The sequence below is a fragment of the Pleurodeles waltl genome, chromosome 4_1 (assembly GCF_031143425.1).
Source record: "Pleurodeles waltl isolate 20211129_DDA chromosome 4_1, aPleWal1.hap1.20221129, whole genome shotgun sequence".
NCBI lineage: Eukaryota > Metazoa > Chordata > Amphibia > Caudata > Salamandridae > Pleurodeles > Pleurodeles waltl.
In genome coordinates, this window is record NC_090442.1 from 859,107,644 (window position 1) to 859,133,601 (window position 25,958).

At 44.1% G+C, this 25,958-nt stretch overlaps 1 protein-coding gene across 1 annotated transcript in view; it reads left to right on the forward strand.

The window, feature by feature from the left end:
• OTOGL (otogelin like) overlaps positions 1-25,958 on the forward strand; it is a 1,080,166-nt gene that overhangs the window by 338,700 nt on the left and 715,508 nt on the right. The gene's annotated exons all lie outside the window — the stretch shown is intronic.

Genomic DNA, 25,958 nt, shown 5'->3' on the forward strand with positions numbered 1-25,958 from the left:
GATGTTGCCAGGGCTGGCATGAAAGTGCTCTCTAAGAGAGGCTGGCACCAGTGCGAAAAACATTGTGTGTGAAAATTGCGAGGGCTACTCAGACCTGCTTGTCCTGCTATAGTGTATAGAGCTGGGACAGGTTAGAGGGAAAGGCGGAGTCAGCACCACTAGAGATGAGCTTGATTGATTCATTGGACCATACAACACCTGCAGGCTCACCACGCCCATAGTATCTATAGCAACAAAGGTGCTGAGCTTGACAGGCCTCGTCAGACTGCGGTGGGAGACTAACATGACAGTATATGCTCTGACAGGCTAAGGCTGCCATGGATGGAAGAATGCCCCCAACAGACTTCATCCCTAGGAGTAATTCACAGGCTACAAACACAAGACTTCCATTGGGTGGACAGACTGCACCCCTCTGCACAGCATAGGCAGTAACAGACCGCCAAGAAGCAATGAGGAAAGCAGACACCCGCCAGTCCAAGCTGACATTTGATGCAAAATGAGGCCTTAAAATCATGGAGGCAGAGATGGTACCTCGTACTACACCTCTGTGCAGGGGGATGGAGAGGAAGATAAGTGCACATTACTCAGAGTCATGCAGGAGAGCCTACAGTCTATTGACCAGAAGACTGACACTCTCAGCACCTGAATGGACTTGCACAAGATAGATCAACATGATGGGCACCCTAAGGAGGCAGAACAACGGATCTCTCAAACAAAAGATAGCCTATAAGGCAAAAGCGGTACTATACATATCATGCTTAGTCCTGCAGGTCATAGCAGCCAAAAAATGAAGAACTAGAGGGCCGACATGGCGGTAGAACAATCTATGTACCCTTCGGTTTCCGTGGTCAGCCAAAACAGGCAAGATGGAGGACTATGTGGAGCGCATGCTGACAACGCTCTTTGGACCCAGAGGCTTTCTCACTACTGATGATGGTTGATAGAGCACACAGATCCCTTGAGGCTAGACCAACCCCGGGCGCCCTTGCCCAACCAATTATAGCATGCCTCCTCAACTTTCAATCAAGATGTGGCTCTCAGATTGGCCCAAGAATGATGAAAATTACCATTGATAGCCTCACATCTAATTTTTCCTGGATTTCACCACAGAAGTGTGGAAGGCACGTAGGAAATACACGTTGTTAAAAAAACGTTTGATAAAAGATGACATTCTTTATGCTGTGCTGTATATGTCCAGACTCCAAATCACCCACTGGGGAAAACAGCAGCTCTTCCAAAACGCACAGCAAGATGCTATCTCAAGAAAGCCCCCCAAAGTATCTTCCAAAGGAAAGCCCAGAATGGTGTGATGCCTCAATGATCCACACACAGCGATTCTGACTGAATGACGCACAGATAATGAAGCACATACCCCCTGTCACTCAAATTGAATGCTACTGCCCATAACTCATTGACTCTACCACTGGACCTTGGGCCTCCTGAGTCCTAATCTCTCCATGGACTGCTTCCCCTAATGATTCTATGACCCCTCTCCTCTCTATACAGAGGGAAGGTTTTGAAACCGGACTACTGGCTACCCCACATTTAACACCCCAAATGTTCTCCTCCTAGATGGTTCTTTCTGATTGTTTCAGTTTTCTACCACTGTTGGGTTTTGGGAAAGGGTATGCACAGGTACAGTTCCTGCACCTGAGTGGGAGAGAGGGGAGTTGGAAATTAGTGCCAAGACTCATCATGCACCTTAACACACTCAGGGCAGACTGGTCTGTCACTCTGTGTATCACTCTTTGAGGGAGGTTGTCCTGCCTCCTGACTCCCTAGCAGTCATGATTAGCACCACCATGTCTATATGAGCACTGAGGCAACAATACTCACCTACTTCCATTGGAAAATGTGAGGTCTTTACAATCCCTGAAGGGTTTGCCCAGTCATGGCACTCGTAGACAAACACTGAATCCATATAGCTCTGCTACAGGCGACAAACATAACGCTTGGGTCGCCCGTACCCTTTGCTGGTCAATGGGCTGAGCACCAAGTTGGCTCTTCATACTCCTCATATGCCTGTGGTGTATTCATCAAGATAAAATTAGGCATCAGGATTTCAACTGTAGGGCTCCATGATTGATGAACAGAGCAAACATTCTATTGACAGAGGACATGTTTTATTCCACAGTGCATAACAATAGTTCTTCGTTGGACTTCTGGCTAATCACTCCCGATGTGAGCACCTGTGTATCCAAGGTGCGCAACCTTGCCTGCGACCTCTCTGACCATTCTGCTGCTTTGTTGCAAGACCAATTGGCAAATGCAGTGTAGGACTGGGGAGGCTTAACTCAGACCTTCTAGCAGGTCATTTATTTTCCAAGGAGATATGCGAAAGCATCTCACAACACTTTTGACACAAGATAGAGATGGTGGAGCTCTGGGGCATGGTATGGGATACCTTCAAGGCAACAATCAGAGGGCTCTGCATTACTACAGAATATGGAGTACATGAGGTCCTCCGGCAACACCGCTATAGAGTGTTGAGATGTTAGACACCTAGCGCGTGGTCTGGGAGGCCTCATATCCATACAAGCAAAGGTGCAATCTGTCAGCTGCTCTCAGAACATAATGATATAGCAGAACAAGAGTAGAAATATTGGGGTAAATATGTCAAAGCCCGGGACTATGGGGAGGGAGAGCAGCCTGGGAAATTGCTGACAATTTTGAAATGCCCATGGGCTGCTACTGTCATCTTGTAAATTGAAGACATAAAGGGCATTCAACATCAAAATACCGTTCACATTTTAGCCACCTTTGTGAGTTACTACATTGACTGCTACACTTCCCAGCTCGCTGGCACAGCAACATAGGTGGCAGATTATCTTGAGGAAACTGCCGTAGCATGGCTGGGAAGCAGCAAATAGGCATTTCTCCTACAACCTTTTGAATTCAATGAAATACAAGCTGCCATAATGGGTTTGCAGTCCATTAGAGCCAATTGCACTGCCCGATCCCCAGCTGAATTCTGCAAACGGTATGTGGATATCCCAGCCCCGCACCTACTAGATGTATATGAAGATGCTTGTAAGTGGAAGACACTACCTCCATCTATGAGAGAAGCATCCATAATAACTCTCTTAAAACTTGATAAGCCCTCTCATAAATGTAAGTCCTACAGACTGCTCTCCCTAATGAACGGCAAAACTAATATTCTAGCGAAACTCATTGCTAACAGTCTCACCATTATATTGCTGGACTTGGATCAGTCTGGATTCATTCCAGGCTGCTTCACTTACCACAATTTGTGCACATTGGTAACATTGAATTAAGACCTGGACTCCACTATAGATGCCATACCTATTTTCTTAGACACCACTAAGACTTTTACTTCCTTAGAGTAGAGCTATCTTCAGTGGTCTTGTACACCTGAGGATGCCTAGGCCGATTGCCAATTGAATTAAATTATTATATACAATTCCATCTACTCGTCTTAGCATCAACAATGCAAACTCTTGCCCCCTACCAATTTCTCGGGGCACCCATCAGGTATGTCTGGTGTCCCCACTCCTATTTGCCCTAGCTCTTGAACACCTGCTGCAAAGGTCAAACAGCATTACAGCAAGTATGCATTATACTGCTAAAACCATCATATGCCAATATGCAGATGACATGAGACTATATTTGCAGAACCTAGACACTAGTCTCAATCCTGTGATGTGGGAGTGTATCTGATTTGGGAAATTATCAGGAGTCAATATTAATTGGGCTAATCCTAGATCTTCCTGCTCACCAGTGTGATGCATCGATTTATATCTGATTTCCTACTAGAGTTGTGTCAGGATAAAGTCCACTACCTGTACATATACATTAACCGAGACCCACAATTAGTCATATAGGAAAACTATGGAACTGCACGGTCCCAACTCACAGATGAGTTAACTTTCTGGATTCCCCTCTCACTATCCCTGGTATGATGACTCAGTCTCTTTAAGATGATAATACTGCCCAAACTAATCTATCTCTTCATCAATATCCCCCTGCCAGTCAATAAAGCATTCTCCTGCACATGAAAGGTGCAGCTGATATGCATAGTGTGGGCGTAAAAACAAAAACAAATAACCTGGGATGCATTTGTACTCCCCTTTCCCCCATGCAGCTTAGACGCACCTGATTCAAAACTGTTATACTTTGAGTGGACAAGCACACTTTGCACATTATTAGCATCACACTGTTCCGCATATGACACACAGAATGGTAGAATCAGATAATGTGTACCCCGCCTCCTCACGTCTTTGATAAGCAAACCGATTGCCCACTTGCCAACAGGGCATCCAGAGATGTCTGTGCAATTAGATATTTGAAGAGAGTTAGAAAACAAGAGGTATGTCACATTGCCTACTCTTTGAAACTCCCCTTATGTGACCACCCACTTCTATCAGCGACACAGGAATCTAAGGCCTGAGAACAACTGTGCATGTTAGGAATCATGTGTTTGGGTGATCCTTTCCAGAATAGGACCTTCTTAACATTTGCAGAGTTTCGTAGACTGCCCAACACCCTGTCCTCGACATGCTTCTTTATTTTCGCTTGCAGAGAATGAGCCAACTCATTGACCCTCATTTTCCAGCTGAGCGAAGAAGCTAACAGCACTAGATGTACTACTCAGTAATCTACCACTGTGTGTTGGAAATCTTGTCTATACCAAGCAAGATTAGAGGACCTTCCTGAAAGGGAACACTGTACAAGGGGGGTGGGAGACCAAAATGTGACTGGATATCACTCCACACATTTGGAAGTAGAGTTGCACCCAAACGAGCTTGATCTCCTCTAGCAGTAGACTACAGATCATACACTTTAAATTTCTAAACCGTGCATATTACACTCCAAATGCTCTGCATTGCTTTGGCCTGTGGGTAGACTCCTGTTGCTTGTGCTTTGCGGAGACACAGGCAAATTGTTTCCACTTGTTATGGTTGTGTGCTGTGGTGTCAGACTATTGGATAGGAGTAATAAACACACTGAAACGAATGCTTGTCTGTGACATTACACAAGACCCCAGAATTGTCTGCTTGGCTGTACCGAGAATATTCTCACCAGCCACAAGAAACATCTTGCACTTGCACCACTGTTGGCTAAACACATGCTTGCCTGCTACTGGTGCAGGGAAAGATGTACTAATTTAAAACAATGACTTCAAGCGAAAATATAGTGTTACAAATACCTTGAAATCTATGTGGAACTCCTGCCCCCTTTGTCCTGACCTAGGGATATATGGGACCCTCTTAAACTTTAATATCTGCACCATCAGGCAGCAGGAGAAGAGCCATTTAAGAATAGTGAATGAGCCTGACACTGGCAGTAGGACATGGCTGTGAGATGTGTACTAGTGCGTGTGGTGGGATCCGGAACAAGACCACTGTGAAATGGGTATTGCTATCTCAACCATTACTAGACTCCCACATTGATGCTTACTGGAAGCTAACTAACCCATCTTTCAGAGAACTCTGACATTGTGGATTACGGAAACACCTCTGCATGTGTACTGCCTCACCACTTCTCATCTTTATTTTAGAACCAACCTGGTGTCGACTGTGTGGTATAGTATAAGATTGAGCAATGGGTTTGTTTAAAAATGTGATGTTGATTGCATTATAGGTAAAAAAAATGTATAAAAACAAAATCACTGCCATTCCATCAACTGTAAATTCCGACAGAGGAATTTGCAGTGGCTATGCAGGCAGAAACCCAGTGCTTTCCCCAATTGTGAACAGAGCGGGATATCCACAAGCAGGATCACCGAAGAGTTACAGTGGTGCTCCTGCTCAGCTTCACTCTAAGTGACCCTTAAGTGCTCAAACTCAGTACAAAGTAGACTGCATTACCTTATCTCTGGTTGCTTTCAATAATTGTTTTACTGAATAATCTCCATAATCTCTATTTAACCTCATCAGCACGCTCATACGGTAACAATGTTACAGTCATCCAGTGCTCAGTGATTGCTGCACTTTCATTTTCCTGAGAACATGGCTCCCAGATACTTATATCATTTTCTGAATATCAGCTTCTCTGGACCAATACTAAAAGTAAAATAAGGTATTTTCCTCAAATGTAACTATCTAGGTCTTTACTGTATTGGTATTTAGTTTATTGTCCTGCCAAAACACATGCAAAAGTGACAATGGCACTATATGCAAAGAGGCACCTCTCATGGACCATGAGGCTGTCATCCTACAAATGTATATCAGCATGGAAATCCTGAAATCTTGGCGCAAAAACACTAACTTCCCTTAATAGTTTCAGCTGTTACCAAAGCTACAGCCCAAAGGGAAATGAAGCCTGCTGTAAAAAGTTTGGGTAATAATTTTATCTGTTAACTGTCCTGAGGCACTTAACTGGACCAAGGTCTAGGTGGATGCAGGCAGAAATCTCATCAGGGAAAGGGGGTTGAGTGATATCATCAGGCACCCTTCATTCCACCAAAGACTACCACAATCCACCAGGTCAAATGGCATGCTCAGAAAAGATGTGCATCATCAAAAACCTCAAATGGTCTTCCCTACCTGTAGTCCTAAGCAGGTATAGCTCTAAATCATTTGTCCAGGTCCAAGCTTCTGCAGCATTATGGAGTTTTTATTAAGTAGCAGCTGCTCCTAGGGTTTGTGCAATCTAGTTTCCCATGTAAATTAGGTCCAATGATGAGGATCAAACAGTTGCACCTTTGTGTTTAGATTTTTTGTGTGAATGTTAGCAATGATCATATAAATGGTTTTGCAGTAATAATGGCAAACATCCAAATGAGTGCAGCATAAAGATTTATTTATGCAGTTTTATGTAGTGTGGACATTGCCCAAGAATGCTTCACACCAGAGATGATAAGTTACTTGAGAAAAACAAGTCAATAACAACTATAACTATACATAACAGCAGTGAATTTAAAATAGTGGTAAAAATCAGGCGGGAGATAATCCAGTAGCATTGCATGTGCCACACAGTCAGATAGAATCTCAAAAACAAATTGTGTTGTTGGAGGCAGGAGAAGAATCAATTAGAGGGTAAGTGAGAAAGGGGGAGTTACAGATCAGGCGAGAACCACTGAAATTAGTTCAGGGTCCAATAAGGAACTATCCCGGTGAGGCAGACCTCAATGGGAGAAAAATGCCTCGAGTCTAGTTTAATACAGTAACTGTGTGAGAAAGTCATCCTTTTAGCATGTGCATCACAAGGTTTCTGACTGATACTGGTGCTAACTGACCCTGACTGACTGTACCCTGGGCTCTGCTAATCAGGCCCAGGGCCACTGCTCTGAATAAAAGGTATATGGTAAAGTTGCACATTTACATTTGGCATTGACAGATCCCTGAAAGTCCGAGTTGAAAATAGGGCAAGGGGGATTAAAACTACCTATATGTCCCTAGAATATATTAGGGCATGGACGTTTAGAGGCCCAGGAGATTTCCTGCAATGGACTGTGCACTGATGTGTTGCCTGCTGTCATTTTAAAAGGCAGCCCTGCCCTGCAGACTGTCTTTGAAAAGTAAAATGTGTGCAAATTCGACTTTGGAATTTAAGTTATTTCCAAAGGGATAACCTCATGTTTACAGATGCCACCCCCAAGGTCTTCCCTATATGCCCCACCGAGTGGGTGCCATGTAACTATGAGCAGGAACATTGTAAAACTGTTTTATATGTCCTGGTGAGGGAAAACTACACCTTTCATTTTTCCTCATTGTAGATACTTAGCTCCACAGGCTAAAATGTGAACATTTTCAATAAGCATAAGTATTGCTAGGAGGGAGATAAATGTGTCATGAGAGAACTCAAAATAATGGGGAGGTTGGCAGATGCTGAGGCCAAGCCAGGAAAGGGGCTGGGCAAATCAAACTGAGGCTTCAAATGAAGCAAGACAGAAAGGAATGCTAGCTAGACCTGCCCTCTTAACCTGTACCCCACAGATAGATATTGGGTCCAGGAAAGGAATGTGTTAATGGGAATGAGCCACACCAGGTCTTATTCTGGAGGAAAATCATCCATCTGGGAATGTTGAAGTGCAGTGCTTTATGGGACAAGAAGATGCCACACTTTGGAGGAAACTGTCATGCTTTTGGGTGGCGCCCTGCAGCTCATTGAACCAGAGTGCTCGCCTTTCCCCTCAAGATAATTAAATAAAAGTAGCTGATCAGCATTGCATCTCAGATCTGCTACCTGAAATCACAAGAAGAAGGACTCCCTACTAGACCCCTAGTCTGCAACCCAGAGGACTGCAGGCTGAAGTACTGACCCTTTTGCACACTGGAATAACAACCCAAATGACTTTTCATTGCTTCAAAAAGGACTCATGAGTGGACTCCCCAAAAGCAACAGGTTAACAGAGTTTGCCTTCACCAACTATTACAAAATTCCCCAGCCAAGAGTGCATCCAGTGGACTCTTAAGGATTTGGCCAGGGGCATTCATTGTGGGAATTGTAGTCCTAAACTTCCAAGAACCATCTCAGAGCTTCTAGATCCATAGATGTGTGTTTTGAACACAGTGAACCCTCAAGAGGAACTTCAGTAAGAAGTTTCAGAAGTTTGGAAAAGTTTGGAACAACTTTTGGAAAAAGCTAAATAAGTGGACTGACTCACTGTCGTGAGTCAAGCCGACTATCTTCAACTGCTACACGCCCAGGATTTCAGGTTCATCCAGCTGAAAGCTCCAGAGCTCCAGACTTCCAGGATTTATCCGGGGCCTCCCGGAAAATCAGTCCGACAACATCGCATTGAGATTAGCTTGCTGAGGAGGACAACACAACGTGTAGATAGAAAAGCTCCAGAAACATTTCTAAGTGCAAAGGTATAAATGTGACCAAGGCCTCCCTCTCAGTGTATCCGATTAGGGCTCCATCGCTGTAGGCCTCAAACTTTGACTTTTTCCTAGTCAAACGCGACCAGATGTCCCTGGTTGGTGCTATTGATTTTTAATTCCTATATAGCACATTTTTATTTAATCATTAATTCTTAATTCATAACTCCAGTTTGCTATATCAGATTTTTGTCAGTTTGGTGTCATTTTAAAGATAAATATATTTTCTATTTTTATAAATTGGTGTGGGATTTTCACTGTGTAATGTGTCTCACTTATTTACTGTATTGTTGTATTTAAATGCTTTGCATACCTGTCTCCTAAATTAAGCCTGCCTGCCCACTCGTTGCCAAACTACCAGGGGTTGAGCCGGGGACTGGTATTTTGAGACCTTGACTGTACCTAACATTGTCTGGGGCATTATTGCTAGTGCTAGGTGCATACATGCCTTTACTAATAAATAGCCTCCAACATAATTGGTGTTCAGCAGATGTGGACTTGTGTTTGAATCGCACCAGGCAGTAAAGTGAGTTAAGATCAGTAAAAATCCGCTAAATTGACCTGGAAAAAAACTTTTGATTTTGGATTTTTGTAATTTTAACTAAAGCTGATTTTGTTTCAATTTTTTAGATTTTTCCACATTTGTTCTATTTCTGATTGTGAAGTTTGTGTGACTGAAAACTAGGGATACCATGGAGCTTGATCTGGTAAACTGAACAAATTCAAAGTGGCTGAGCTTAGGGTTCAGCGTAGGTCACGAGGGTTACCTAACAACAACAAGATCGGGAAGGCTGAGTTGATTAAGACCCTGAGGGCTTGGGCACAAACAGCTCCAGAGAATGAAGGGGAGGGGGAGGTAGCCTCTCTAACGACCTCCACTAGGAGGAGGAGGACACCCTGTCCTCAACATCTAGTAATAGATGTGTGCTCCCAGCTAGGGGAGAGAGGGAAGGCTTTCCTAGAGGGGAACCAAAACTGTCTCTTCAAGAGAGAAAGCTTCAGGCTCAGTTGGAAACCTTAGCTATAGAATAGGAGAAGCTAGAGCTGGAAAAGAAGAGGTGGGCAAGGAGAGAAATGTGGGAAGAAATGGTGACAGCGACAAAGAAGAAAGTGCTGAGATGCTCAAGGGGGGTAGGGGTAAACCTAGGCTTGCCAAGGGAATATTTCCCATGTACATTGAGGAGAATGATAATGATAAATGGTTGACTGCATTTATCTGGGATGAATAGGCTCCTGACCTTACAGGGAGATGAGGCAAAAATCTTACTCCCACATGAAGCAATGCTTAGTCAAGAAATTTGGTCTGACCACAGAACAGTACAGGGTGAAGTTCAGGGTCACCCAGAAGGTGAGCACAGAGTCATGGGTGGACTTTGAAGACATCTCAGTGAAGGCACTATAGGGCTGGATTAAGGGTAACCATGTGTGTACATATGAAGGACAGTATAATTTGATTCTTAAAGACCACACCTTGCCTCATTGTGTACAAGAGAAGGTACACCAGTATTTAGTAGGCTCAAAGTTGTCTAGTACCAGTGAACTGGGGTAGACAGTTCATGAGTGGGTGAGAACCAGGGTTTCTAATCAACACCAGGGAGGTGACCAAAAGAAAGGAGGACAGATCCCCTCCCAGGGGAAAGCCCAAGGAAAGGAAGGTGAAAAACACAAAGGGTCCTCATAAGGCCCCAAAAAACCTACACAAGAAAGTAGGGCCCAAGCCATGCCACTTTCAAGAAGAAGGGGTACTTGTGGAAGAATTTTGATCCTACAAAGGAAGGAAAGTTTCATAACCTGATGAAGGCAGGTCAGTGTTTTGACTGTTATCAGTGAGGACGCGAAAGAGGGGATGCTATTTGCACAAAGAAGCCCCTCACTGATGGGCAGTCCACAGGGATTGCTAGTGTAGGAGTGGAAATTGTCCCAGAAATAGGGAAGGGGTTAACAGAGGCAACCTAAGTGTCCAAGGATGGGGTAGAAATTGCAGCCCTGGCCACCTTGCCTACCAGCATGGAGAGGTATAGGCAGAGACCTAAAATCAATAAAGTTGAAGATTGAGGCTCTGAGAGATACAGGAACCAGTGTGACTATGGTCACAGAGAAGCTGGTTTCCCCAGAGCAGACCAGCCTGGTGTGTACCACCAAGTAACATATGCAGACAGAAGAACCAAGCTCCATCCCATGGCAATGGTGAGTTTCCAAAGCAGTTGGCTGTGTCTCCTGCACTCCCAGTGGAGTGTCTACTGCAAAATGATCTTGAAGCTTCTGACTGTTCAGGGGTGGAGAGAATGGTCCATGCATGGATGCTGGATCTCCCAGAGTCGGTATGTGCTGTGACTAGGTCACAGGTTTCTCAGCAGTGAAAAGCTGGACACTTGGACTCTGGGATAATGGGACAGGTATCCAATGACAAGAGAAAGGGCACTGGGTCTGGCAAGTGAACCCAGAGAACTCCAGAGGTACAGGAGGATCTGACTTCTGAGCATGACATTCCACCTCTGCAAGATCTGCCCAGCTTGGCAGAATTGACAGGAGCTGGTGGACCCACAATAGAGGAGTTTTGAATGGATCAAGACAGTGTCCCACTCTTGAGAGCTTGATGCAGATTGCCTCTAGGCAAGAGGAGGGTAATGTTGGTGGGTCCCATCAAGCGTAGTGGAATGAAGGTGTCCTATACACAGAAGCCAGAGACCTCCAGGAGGGAGCTACCAACTGCATAGAGACTGCATGCAGGTGCTGGGGCAGTATGCTGGTCTGTTCCCCCTGAACCCAGGACTCACTACTTGGTGTGTCCATTACATTGACACTGGCGACAGCCTACCTGTCAAAAGCAAGTTGTACCATGTCAGAGCCAGAATCAAAGGTGAGGTAGCTAAGATGCTGGAATTGGTGGTGTCTGAGCCTTCTGAGAGTCCATGGGCCAGACCAGTGGTGCTGGTACCCAAACCTAATCCCCAGGGGGAAAAGGACTGAATGCAGAGGACTGAATGCAGTCACAAAGACTGATGCTTACCCTATACCTATAGCTGATGAGCTCGTTGAGAGGTTAGGGGCTGCTAAGTACCTGAGTACATTTGATATGATTTCAGGCTACTGGCAGATTGCCCTAAGTGAAGGAGCAAAGGAGAGGTCAGCATTCTCCAGGTGTGTACTTGCCTTTACCAATAACCAGCCTCCAACAAAGTGCAAAGTAGAAAAACAACAAAGATAACCCCATCCCTATTTTCTTGTTCCTCCCTTGGTTTCCTTTGATTCCAGTTTCTCAATGAGGGTACAAAACAAGGTTAATGAAAAAACACACACCCCTTGATATTACAACTGATTAGTGTCATTTAGGCACCATTCCACATAGTATTTTCTGGGAATATGAAATAATTTCGAAAGTGATAGAGCGTTCCATCCTAATAAATTGCCTGTATTTGGACGCTCTTGGGTCGATGAATCTTTTGACCAAGTGGGGCTCTCTTCACCCGAGATTAGTCAATTTAATCAAATCAATAATCAATAACGAACATAAACAATGCCCTGATCAACATAACACTTCACAATGAATCCAGAAAACATTTCGGCGAACCATGACCTTCCGGCCATGAATAACCACACCAGTTTATTCAAAGTTAATGAATTTATTTCCCTATATTAACAAAGCTAGCACGATATATATGTGTCTCAACACCAAATGATATATGTAAATGAACATCAATAGCTGTCCATAACGGCGAAAAAGATGCAATCTATGCAGCATTTGAATAACAATGCATTCGATGATAGCAACGCAAACCACTAAAACTATAATCTGTAATGGGCTAATTGCATACATTAGTCAGCATAACAAGGTCTCAAATTGCATCGTGCAACAAATGAATCCTCATCTAACCTCAAATTAACATCTGCATGTGGGATTTCATGCAAAAAACAATTTAGCAACATTGATTTGGAAAACTCCTAACTAGGTCTCTTATCAAAAATCAGCAGTTGGTTACCTAAAAAGAAGCACAATGCAATTGTACATTTTCCTTTCATATTTACCAAATTCAATCAGCATTCAAGGAAGTCTTCGTCTCACAGGTACCGGTTTCGATCAGCATGGGACGGGGGCAAAGGGGGCAGGGTGGACGGGGCAATTGCCTCACAGCGGCAAGATAAAAGGACAAAACTACTACTTTATGCAAAGGGGCAAATCGAAGTTAAAGTCTCTAGGGCGAGAATTACTTAAAGTCTCTTTCTCTCGATTAGAGAAAGCATCAAAGTCTCATTCAAAATGGCGTTGAACATCAATTGGCATCGTAGAAGATGGCAAAATGACGAGGTCGGCAAGATGGGCCATAATGGCTGCAATGGGCAATAATGTCCTCAATGGGTGCAATGGGTAATGGCCGCTTTCTTCTTGTGCACCAGGTTTAAATAAACAACAGTTCAAATCCAGTAAGGTCTTCCATTGGAGGGTTCATAGGTTGGCTTCAAATTGTCCAATCAAAACAACAATTTACAAGCATCTACCTAAGCATACATTATCCTTGGAGTCGGGAACGTAAGTTGCAACATATTTTACCAATTAACTCACTTTCAGAGCTTCCATTGTCTGCACCTGCAGATTGACCTTGGAGCAAAGAAGAAGATGCCAGGCTGGCACGAAACCTTAAAGATAAGCATGTGAACCGATCTCACTGGAAAAGTACAGCTTCAAGCAAGAATACACGTTTTATTAGCACATTAGAAAAACACGAGCATCTAAACCGTGAGACAAGGCAACTAGGCCGAAGCCTCCACTAAAGTTATGCTAAGTTAAAACATTTCAAACAAGCAAATCATGGCACACGTTTACGGTTATGTCAGATTAGTACAATTCTAATACATCACGTTATATAAAGCACGCTTATAAATGTTGGCGAACTACTCTGAGGGCACATTTGTCCCCGTACAATCTTTATTAGTTCGGTTAAAGTCACACTTGATTATCGCGGCACTACGTTTATGCGATAATAAATGTAAAACCTTCGTTTCTGCGTCATCAATCCCTCCTCCGATGACTATTTGTCATCACACAAAACCATTCCCACAAATTTTATTCCATTAAAATTCTGTCAGTTCTCTTTGCCTTTTAGTTCCCCTTGTTCTTGCCTTGTATTCTTCTGCCATTCTTTTCATTATTTTCTCTTCCTTCCTTCTTTTAATTCTTGCCTTGATCATTAGTATTCCCCTCTTTATTCCCCAAATCCCAAAGATGCAAATTAGTACTATTAGTATTCCCTGTATTATTTTTAGTAATATTCCATTCCAAATGCCACCAAGCCAATTTCCCACTGAAGCAACTCCCTTTCCAACCTTCTCCCAAACTCCTGGTTCTTTCAATTCCTTCAAGTCTGCACTCTCTTTTGTTAGATTTGCAAGCATTGTTTTAATTTTCACACTGTTGTCTGGTATATACGTGCAACAGTGACGCGCACCAAGCATTTTGCAAACGCCGCCATCCTTTGCTAAAAGAATGTCTAGGGCAAGCCTGTTTTGAAGAGTCATAGCTCTTTCTGCTGCAAGTTCAGCATCCATCAGGATTATAGCACCTGAAAACTTTTTTCAACATGTTATCCACTATAGAAGACAACTTTCTTATTTTGATGGAATTCAACACAACTCCCAATGAAGGAATCATGGCTCCAAATATATCTCCTACCACAGCAGCTGCGGTCTCTCTTTTCTGGATACGATGAGATCCAGGCGTCTTTGGAATCACCGATAGGTCATCCAGTTGATAAACCTTTGGGAACACTATACCCAAATAACATCTCCCCCACCATCCCTTTGGAAGACGATAATAGGCATTATGCCCACAAATGTAATATACACCAGGTATGACAGGGTCAAGTCCGTTCAGCATGAATGTCCATTTGGCCTTAAAGATAAACGTATGTTTACATTCACTCGCTCCCACGAAAATTTTATCATAATAAGATTCACCACGATATATACAAAATTTCCCTACATGCCAAGCGTCTAAAGCTATTTTTCCTTGTGTTTTTATTGCGGCAAAAGCATAATTATCTACTGAAGTCCTCTTACTTAGCTCTTTTTCTAATTTCGCATTCATTTGTGCCCTTCTATCATCTGTACGATCTAAGAAGCTTATTTCTACTGCAGAGAGCGAGCAGGTAAGGTTTTCCCTATGAGCGTGAGCTGTTTCAAAAGGTTGCATTGGCTCGAAAAATTCCCTCATTATTTTAGCGTCCCAATCTTTAGCAATCTGGCTTAGTTGCGTTATTATAGGAACATATGCAAAGGTAACATCATAATTTGAGTAAAAATACTGTATGTTAGTTTGACCATAAAATCTAGAAGTTACTAAACTACATGTAATCCCATATGTAAGAGGCATGTGGTGATAAGTCACCCCTTCCGTTACCGATGTCGGTATCTGTGTACACACATAACAATCTTTCGCATCCATAGTCTCAACATATTCTGTTAGCAGGCGATAGAAAACATTATACGAAAGTTCCTTCTTATCATGCAAGTGTCTCTCATCTAATTCTAGTCTTTTCAATGCGGTTAGTTCAGTGACAGTAACAGGAGCAGAAGTAGAAGCATCAATTTTCTCATTCTCACCCTTACCACGCGTTGCAAGCACTATTGCCATTATTATTAGTACACATGCAGTTATCAAGCCTATACACGCATATTTACAATATTTCACTCTACTGTTTTGTGTAGCGTACTTAGTCATGATCTGTATAGAATCAGAGAGCTAGAAGCACTAAAAAAAAAAAAAAAAATTTATCAATTAGTTACAAAGCTGAACGAGCGCAATGTTCACACAGTTTTCTTCAGGAGTCCAGTCACTTATCGGTTAGCAGCATTTGTCTCAATTCGACATTAACTCAGTCTTTTATCAGTTAGCAACGTTATCTCAAATCGGGTTTAAGAGTCAATCAGGTTATCAAAGTCTTATCAAGTTAGCAAATGTCTCATCCGGTTTAGCAATGTCTCAGCTGGTTGTATCTCGTTAGATTATAGCAAGCAATGTCATTTATCAGTTTTTCAGTCAATAGTGTCCATAAAACTTTTCTTTTCTATTGGTATCTCTTCTTCTTCGTTCTCGAGGCTAAGAGATACAAATTCGTCGGTCCAATCGTCATTGACTACATATGCCCATTCTGGACCGGAATATCTCCTGTTTGGTATCCTTTTCCTTTTCAATTTTGCATCTCTCTTTGATTCTGCCTCACTGGTACTTTCCTCTTTGGCCAAGTCTTTTTCTTCACTTGATGTTGGTATCACGACAGACACTTCCTTTCTTTTCTCTTTCACTCTTGGCCCTTCACCGTCGTTCAACGTTTCTCTAGTCCTTACTTTTACTGGTGATATACTTGGTCTTCTCTTTGCACTGTGTCCACTTGATGGACCTGCGATCTCTTCTGAAGAAGTTTGAACAGTTTCGTTCTGTTCTGCCTTGTCCCCTCCTTTTGGGGAGTCAATCAGGTTTTCCTTTTCTTTTTCTGTACCGTCTGCTTCTGGGAAAGCCCTCCTCTGATCAGGCTCTCCTGCTTCTTCACCTCTTTCGAGCCCTTTGTCACCGTTACTTTCTTCAGGCTCTTTGTCACTTTCAGCTGCTTTGTCGCTGTCTGAGGTTTCTCCTTGGTCTTCCCCAAGTGAATCGGTTGTTTCGTCCTCAGAGAATATTTCTCTCTCCTCTATTTCTGCCTGTTCGCTTCTAGTTCTGTTTTGCTCTGTCTCAGCGCTTGGCACTTTGTTATCAGGTACTGGCAGTTTCAGCGCTTCAACTTCCTCATCTGTGGGACACAACACTTTCTTTGTATGACTGGCGTGGATCCAGTTGGGAACTCCCGCACACTTCACAGCGGTAGTGGTCGTCAGGATCACTTGGAAAGGGCCTTTCCAACGGGGTTCCAGACACGACTTCCTCACGTGCTTCTTTATCACGACCCAGTCACCTGCTTTCAGTGTGTGTCCTGGACCTTGGATCGGTGACAAGGTGGTTGCTTCCACCTGGTGAGAGAAAGAGCGAACCACGTCAGCCAGACCTTTGCAGTAGTCTAACACCATATCATCTGTAATATTCAAAAGCGCGTTCGCGGGAACTGCAGGAAGTCTCATGGCCCTGCCCATGAGAATTTCGTGCGGGGACAATCCAGTCTTTCTGTCAGGGGTGTTTCTCATTGACATTAACACCAAAGGCAATGCGTCAGGCCATTTCAAATTTGTCGATGCACATATTTTCGCCATTCTTGATTTCAGTGTACCATTCATTTGTTCCACCAGTCCTGAGGCTTCAGGGCGATAGCTACAATGCAGTTTTTGCTCAATGTTCAGCGCTGCGCAAAGTAACTTTATCACCTCGTTATTGAAGTGACTTCCTCTATCTGATTCTAAAGAGATCGGGAATCTGAAACGTGGTATCAACTCCCTCAACAATAGTTTTGCAACTGTAAGGCTGTCATTTCTACGTGTGGGGTATGCTTCAATCCAGTGACTAAAAATGCACACAATCACCAACACATACTTCAGACCTCCATGCACAGGCATCTCAATAAAGTCCATCTGCATTCTGCTGAACAGGCCACCCGCCCTGCCAATGTGGCTCACGTTCACAACCGTTCCCTTTCCTGGGTTCATCTGTTGACAAATGACACAACGATGGCAAACTGCTTCTGCAACTTGACGGAATCTGGGGTTAAACCAATCAGTTTTGAACAATCTTATGATGGCATCTCTCCCTAGGTGAGCCTGCCCATGATAGAACCGCGCTAGCTGCGATAAGAGACTATTTGGTAAAACAAATTTTCCTTCATTTGAAACCCATAGCTCATCTGGTCTCCTTGTACATTGTGACTTAATCCAGGAAGCTCTTTCATCCTCCCTGACGCTATTCTGTAATGCTTTTAGTTCATCCATTGTATCCACGACCTTCAAGGCAAATGCTTCAGCTGGTTCGAGCTCTGTCTCATTTATCAAATTCCATTCATCCCTGAGCAATATACAGTTCAAGGCACAAAATCTTGCGACCTGATCCGCATATGTATTTCCCAGGGAAACATAGTCCTGTCCTTTTGTATGAGCACTACACTTTACCACTGCAATTTCGGCTGGCATCTGAATGGCGTGTAACAATTCCCTTATTCTCTCCCCGTTTTTCACTGGGGACCCTGAAGAGGTCAGGAAACCTCTCTGTGACCATAATTGCCCAAAGTCGTGCACAATTCCAAACCCGTACTGACTGTCAGTGTAAATGGTAACCTTCATCAATGTAGACAGTTGGCATGCTCTTGTAAGGGCTACAAGCTCTGCTACTTGTGCGGAATAGACTCCTTGAAGCCAGGACGCTTCCAAGACACCTGTTACAGTACATACAGCATATCCTGCTTTCAATATTCCCAATGCATCTCTTAAACATGACCCATCAACAAAAACAATTTGGTCATTTTCATCAAGCTTAGTATCCTTAATGTCAGGTCGGGGTTTTGTGCAAAATTCAGTCACCTGAAGGCAGTCGTGCTCGACGTCTTCAGCGTTCTCAATTTCAGCATTTTCACCGGGAAGCAAGGTTGCTGGATTCAACGTAGTGCACCTTTTCAGCTGCACATTCGGTGAGCCCAGAATTATTGTTTCATACCTTGTGAGTCTTGCTCCAGTCATGTGTTGCGTTCGGGAGCGGGTCAAAAGTATCTCAACTGAGTGAGGGACCATGACTGTTAATGGGTGTCCCATCACTATTCCTTCACTCTGAGTGAGGCTGATACCAACTGCTGCTACGGCGCGCAAACACCCTGGCAGTGCTGCTGCGACCGGATCCAAAGTAGCTGAAAAATACGCTACTGGTCTGTTTATGCCACCATGGGCTTGGGTCAAGACAGACAAAGAACATGCATCACGTTCATGACAAAACAATGTGAAAGGCTTTGTGTAATCAGGCATACCTAAAGCTGGAGCCCTGCACATGCATTCTTTCAATTCAATAAAAGCATCCATCTCATCTCCTTTCAGCTCAATTTCATCCAAGGCATCCTTCTGGGTCAGTTTCAGTAAAGGCTTTGCTAGAGTTGAGAAGTTGGGAATCCACTGGCGACAGTAGCTCACCGTCCCCAAAAACTTCCTCACCTCCCTCCTCGTCTTTGGTGGACTCATTTGAAGTACACTTGTTATTCTTTCCTTCATTATTCTCCGTGACCCTTTCTCTATTTGATGACCCAAATATTTCACTTTCTTCTGACAGAACTGCAACTTTGAAGGAGACACCTTGTGTCCATTCCTTCCCAAATGGTTCAGCAGAGCAATGGTGTCGGCTGTGCAGCCACTTTCTGTCTTAGATGCAATCAGTAAGTCATCAATGTACTGTACTAGGGTTGACTCGAATGGCAATTCTAACGCTTCCAAGTCTTTCTTTAGAATCTGATTGAAAATTGACGGTGACTCAGAAAACCCTTGAGGAATTCGACACCAACTGTAAACTCTGTCTAAGAATTTGAAACAAAAGAGAAATTGGCTGTCCTCATGAAGAGGCACCGAAAAGAATGCTTGTGACAAGTCGATGACTGAGAACCACTCGGCATCGCAAGGGACTTGAAACATTATCACAGCTGGATTCGGTACTACAGGGCAGCATTTAATTATGATGTCATTTATTTTCCTCAAGTCCTGCACAATTCGGACCTTTCCACTCGGCTTTATTAGTCCCATGATTGGTGAATTACATGGACTGCTTAACACTTCTTTCAATACTCCCTGTTTTACAAACTCGTCAATGAGTTGGGCGACTTTCATGAGGGTGTCTTGTGCCATGTGGTATTGTGGGGTCTGGGGAAAGGTTACATTGGGTTTTACGGTCACTTTCACTGGTTCCACTCCTTTCACCAATCCCACCTCTTTTCCTGTCATATCCCACAATTCCTTTACGACTGTTTCCCGTAATTCAGCTGGAATATCTGCTTCAGTTATCATCGGAAAAAGGTTAATCAGAGGATATTCTTCATCGACAGTTTCCATCTCATCCCCTTCTACACTGTCCTCTTCTTCCCCATCACTGTTCGTCTGAATTCTAATTCCATCGTTCGAACACATAATCGAACATCCCAATTTGCACAATAGGTCTCTCCCTAACAGTGCTATCGGGCTTGAGTCACATACCACAAAATTATGTAACCCTTGATAGTTACCAATTCTGACTTGTACTGGATCTGTGATTGGGTTCGTCAGGTGCCTGTTTGCTACTCCCACTACTTGAACTGTTCTCCCTGAGAGTGGCAAATTTGGTACTTCAATGCTCCTAACAGTTGAACGTGTGGCTCCTGTGTCAACCAAGAATGAAACACGATGACCCATAACTCTTCCCTCCACATATGGACCCTTTTGATCAACTTCCAAGGATGCTGCAAGCACACAATTTCCCTCCTCATCTGAACTTTCACTCTCCCATACATTGTTTATTCCATTCTCACTGTGTAGTGGGAACTGTTGTATTGTGCCATTTGTACTCATCACCTGACCCGAGACCTGTGGAGGAACCATCACTTGCTGCTGACTCACTGGTGCCAAGGGTATTTGCATTTGCTGATTAGGTACCATAGGAAACTGCTGTTGCATTGGCTGCATTTGCGTCATCTGCATACGGGGCATCTGCATCTGCTGCGGCTGCATGGGCTGTAATCCCTGCAGCTGATTTATGGTCTGAAAATTTGGGTTTGGACCTCTCATTTTCGGTCCCCTCATTGTCTGGAATGCATTGACATCATTGTTTTGCTGACCAACACCTGCACCTCCCTGCACCACCATTGGGCACTCGCGTTTCCAATGCCCGACGATTCCGCACACGTGACACGGCATCACCCTTTTCATTGCCTGCACACCATTCGGAATCGCAACAGTGTTCAAATCCGGACCATTACTCCCAAAGCCTCCTCTGCCTCTGCCTCTCGCCTGTGGCTGAAACACCATATTTCCCTGCGGCTGCGGCTGCGGTATCTGCTGTGGGAACCCTTGCAACCCTGTCTGAGCTGCTTTAAGTTGCATCACCATCACTTTCTCTTTCAACCTTTTCTGTTTCACTTCAATTTCGTTGCTACAGTATTTCGCATAATTCAACACCTCATCAATAGGTTTCGACTGCCAACAAATCAAATGCGTCTTTATCATCTGACTTATCTCTGGTCTCAGCCCTTCCACGAATCTAAACACAAAATGAAGCATGTCCTTCGCCTCTATTGTTTCCGTGCCACTGTAGTTCTTGAACGCCTTCAACAACCTCTCATAGTACCCATGAATCGACTCTTTAGCCTCTTGGGTAGTTCGATCAATCTTCTGCCAATCCACATTTTTCGCGGCAACCTTCGTCTTCAAATGCTCAATCACCTTATAGTACAAGCTCATTACCATAGGTGATGGTGCACCCGTATCCCTGTCTCTCTCTGGTTCACTTGTCGGCCAACCTACAGCCCTTTTGCAGTCTTCCCACAAATCTGCCGGAACCACAATCTCAAAGAGGGTGTTCAGGTCTTCCCAAAGACATTTTGCAAGCTTCACAAACCTATCAGTCTGTTGATACCATTCAATCGGTTTCTCTCTCAGTTTGGGAAAATCATCCGTAAAAGACTGAATGTCGCTTCTGTGCCACGGTACATGTATTAATTTTCCCCCTGCTGTCTCCCTCATTGGTAACATGGTTATTGCATCACTACTCTGTGATCTTTTCTCGTTGTGCTCTGGGACACTGTCTTTCCTCTTTTCCTTTTTCTTTGCCTATCTGCTTTCCCATTTGTCTAAGCACCTCCACACTTGTGCACTCTGCAGCAATTCTCTAAGGTGTGTTTTCATGCCTGCTGACCTCATGTGTTCAAAGTCTGTGGTCCCGAAATCCAATCTATAGCTCCTGCTCAAGTGTTTTGTCTTGTCTATCTCAACCCCGTTTTTGTCAGCTATTTCTTGCAACCTTCTATGTACCTTGTTCACTTCTCTCGTAATCCTGGGACATAGATACCTCAGCTCTTCTTCCGAGTAGGACTCTAACCTATTCAAACCCATAGTCCCTTCCACCAATTCTTCTGCTTCCATGTTCAACCTTACCCTATTCAGATAGTCTTCTCCCTTCCCACCGGCTGAGCTTTGTGTGGAATTCAGACTGTTTAACCACTGTGTTAGCTGTTGCGCATTCAACCCCATCAGTGTAGCATTCACATCGACTGCCATTGATGGTTGCGGCAACTTTTCAGTGTTCGATGATAGCGGTATCATCAGTGGGGGACTCGACCTCACCACTGTTGACTGAGCACATATGGGACTAAACTCCATCAAGGACCCAGATCCAGTTGGCTGAGCCGCTATCGGAGTTGTCTCTGGAGTGTTTTCTATGCACCTCCTTTCCGTCCCATTCTGTACCACTGATCCTTAACCGCTCATACCTGAGTTAGGCTGAATGTACAAAGGTACCGGTGGACCTACAGTAATGGGTAGGGATATCGCATCTGGGTTCTGTCCATTCCCCAGGTTCTGAGGCATGTTCATTCCCACACTATGGGTCATCATTGCCGGCATGCCCGTCTGACTCCCCGTCATCTGAGCATGTGCGGTTCCCCCCTGCATCTGCTTTTGAGGCATCAAAAACTGGGTTGATTCAGCTTGTGCCAATGTTGGGTTGCGACCATTCTGTACTCCCATTACGGTTGGATCTAGAATCATTCCCGTACTGTTGTCACTGCTGTAGTACCTTGGGACCTGCGGCTGATAATTTTCTGCTGTTTTCAATATAGGCACATCTGGATATATTCTCCTAACCTGCGGTATCTGCGGGGTGAACAGTAAACTCGGGTCCTTAGATCCCGATGGCGTTTCTGAATTCGGAGTTTCATTATTCTGTACCGGTGCCGGAGGGGCAGAACTGGTACTTGGACCTTGTTCACTCTCTACATAAGGTGGTGGACGGTCGTTCAGCAATTGCATGATGAACTCCTCATCCTCTGACTCGTCTTCTCTCCTTAACTTTTCCTCGTCCTCTCTATCTTTGGAACACCTCCTGTTTGTCTTACAGGTAGCTTTCTTGCCTGTCGCCTCTTCTTCCTTAGCAATTGCGGGAAACAATTTTATCCCCTGCAATATATCTGACCTCCACACCTTCTGTGCATTATCCCACCTAGCGTCCGCTAGTGTCTTTTCTACCTTTCTTATCCTGGTCTCGAACTTCTTTTGCTGTTGCTGTCTAGCCATTAGTTCCCAAATCGCTAGAGCCTCAAACTGTGCTGGCCTTGGAGGTACCTTCATGTCGTACATCGCGAATCTCAAATTCTCTAGGATCCTTATATTGAATGTCCCATGGATCGGGAACGCTACGCTCCCATGTCTCTCTGTCAGCTTGTGCCATTGCTTTAGCCAAAGGCACGGAGCTACCCCCCTTTCCTCCATTACAATGTAAGCTGGTGTACCTTCGGGTGGCGTCTCCTCTCCTACGCTCGCTTTAATGTAAGACTCCCCCTTCATCGCACTCTTTAATGCTTTCAAAAATTTCATTTTCTTGTCTTTTATTTCACAAAATTTTTAATCAATAAGTGACTTTAATTACCGGAATACTCTTCGCTTGCCTTTCCCCTTCCAATCGAGCCCCACGGACTGCGTCCAATCCGTGCGCGACCCTTCTCTGCAACCAACCTATCCCAGCGCGGCTCCTAGTGACGTCACACTCACACACTCTGCGGCTGACAAAGCCTCGCGGCTAGTCCTCCTTCACTCAGCTCCTCTCGTAACAACTTCTGGCATGTATCGCGAGCAACCAAATAATAATAAAACAGATCTGTCGGTTTACTACAGGAAGGGTAACACAATCGCTTCAGGACCTTAGGGATTTTTCACTAGCCTCGGCAGTTATTCCATCTTTCTCGGTCCCCACTTTCGCAAGCAAATCCTGACCCGCAGACTCTGCTCTCAACTTGTCAGTGATCTATTCTAGTGCACTTAGAATTTGTCAAAGCCCGAAGTCGAAGTTTTCTTCCACTCCCTTAACACACGTACCGACTCGTTGACCACGCCCGGTCAACCTATTAAACCGACCAGACCACAACATAAAACAAGTGTCTCATACACTTTTCAACATACTCCGGAGTCTCTTGACCTCGCAGGGCCCGTCTCAACAACAACAACCACGTGGACCTTTTTCTGCACAAAGCGCCACATGCACATGAAGTTTGACGACTTCCCTACTCTCACACTCTGAGTCGCACCTCCGCTATTCTCTAAAATCCTCGCAACCTTTTCAAACAATCTGCGGCAATAAGCTGTGCAAGCGCAAAACCCTGACTTCACTCATACCGTCACTAGTACCGCCAACGCCGATTTCACACCTCCATTCTCTCCATTCGCAAGCTCCGAGATCCCGGGAAAGTCGCGGGGGACTTAGGGCATCATCATTCTCTCAATCTGTTTTACCCAAGAAAAATCTAATTCAACACCATATACCTCTCGAGTGGGGTCCCAAAGGGCGAAACCGTCAATTCAACACCATATACCTCTCGAGTGGGGTCCCAAAGGGCGAAACCGTTACCTCTCGAGTGGGGTCCCAAAGGGCGAAACCGTTACCTCTCGAGTGGGGTCCCAAAGGGCGAAACCATCCTCTGCTACCATCTACTGATAGAGCGTTCCGTCCTAATAAATTGCCTGTATTTGGACGCTCTTGGGTCGATGAATCTTTTGACCAAGTGGGGCTCTCTTCACCCGAGATTAGTCAATTTAATCAAATCAATAATCAATAACGAACATAAGCAATGCCCTGATCAACATAACACTTCACAATTAATCCAGAAAACATTTCGGCGAACCATGACCTTCCGGCCATGAATAACCACACCAGTTTATTCAAAGTTAAGGAATTTATTTCCCTATATTAACAAAGCTAGCACGATATATGTGTCTCAACACCAAATGATATATGTAAATGAACATCAATAGCTGTCCATAACGGCGAAAAAGATGCAATCTATGCAGCATTTGAATAACAATGCATTCGATGATAGCAACGCAAACCACTAAAACTATAATCTGTAATGGGCTAATTGCATACATTAGTCAGCATAACAAGGTCTCAAATTGCATCGTGCAACAAATGAATCCTCATCTAACCTCAAATTAACATCTGCATGTGGGATTTCATGCAAAAAACAATTTAGCAACATTGATTTGGAAAACTCCTAACTAGGGCTCTTATCAAAAATCAGCAGTTGGTTACCTAAAAAGAAGCACAATGCAATTGTACATTTTCCTTTCATATTTACCAAATTCAATCAGCATTCAAGGAAGTCTTCGTCTCACAGGTACCGGTTTCGATCAGCATGGGACGGGGGCAAAGGGGGCAGGGTGGACGGGGCAATTGCCTCACAGCGGCAAGATAAAAGGACAAAACTACTACTTTATGCAAAGGGGCAAATCGAAGTTAAAGTCTCTAGGGCGAGAATTACTTAAAGTCTCTTTCTCTCGATTAGAGAAAGCATCAAAGTCTCATTCAAAATGGCGTCGAACATCAATTGGCATCATAGAAGATGGCAAAATGACGAGGTCGGCAAGATGGGCCATAATGGCTGCAATGGGCAATAATGTCCTCAATGGGTGCAATGGGTAATGGCCGCTTTCTTCTTGTGCACCAGGTTTAAAGAAACAACAGTTCAAATCCAGTAAGGTCTTCCATTGGAGGGTTCATAGGTTGGCTTCAAATTGTCCAATCAAAACAACAATTTACAAGCATCTACCTAGGCATACATTATCCTTGGAGTCGGGAACGTAAGTTGCAACATATTTTACCAATTAACTCACTTTCAGAGCTTCCATTGTCTGCACCTGCAGATTGACCTTGGAGCAAAGAAGAAGATGCCAGGCTGGCACGAAACCTTAAAGATAAGCATGTGAACCGATCTCACTGGAAAAGTACAGCTTCAAGCAAGAATACACGTTTTATTAGCACATTAGAAAAACACGAGCATCTAAACCGTGAGACAAGGCAACTAGGCCGAAGCCTCCACTAAAGTTATGCTAAGTTAAAACATTTCAAACAAGCAAATCATGGCACACGTTTACGGTTATGTCAGATTAGTACAATTCTAATACATCACGTTATATAAAGCACGCTTATAAATGTTGGCGAACTACTCTGAGGGCACATTTGTCCCCGTACAATCTTTATTAGTTCGGTTAAAG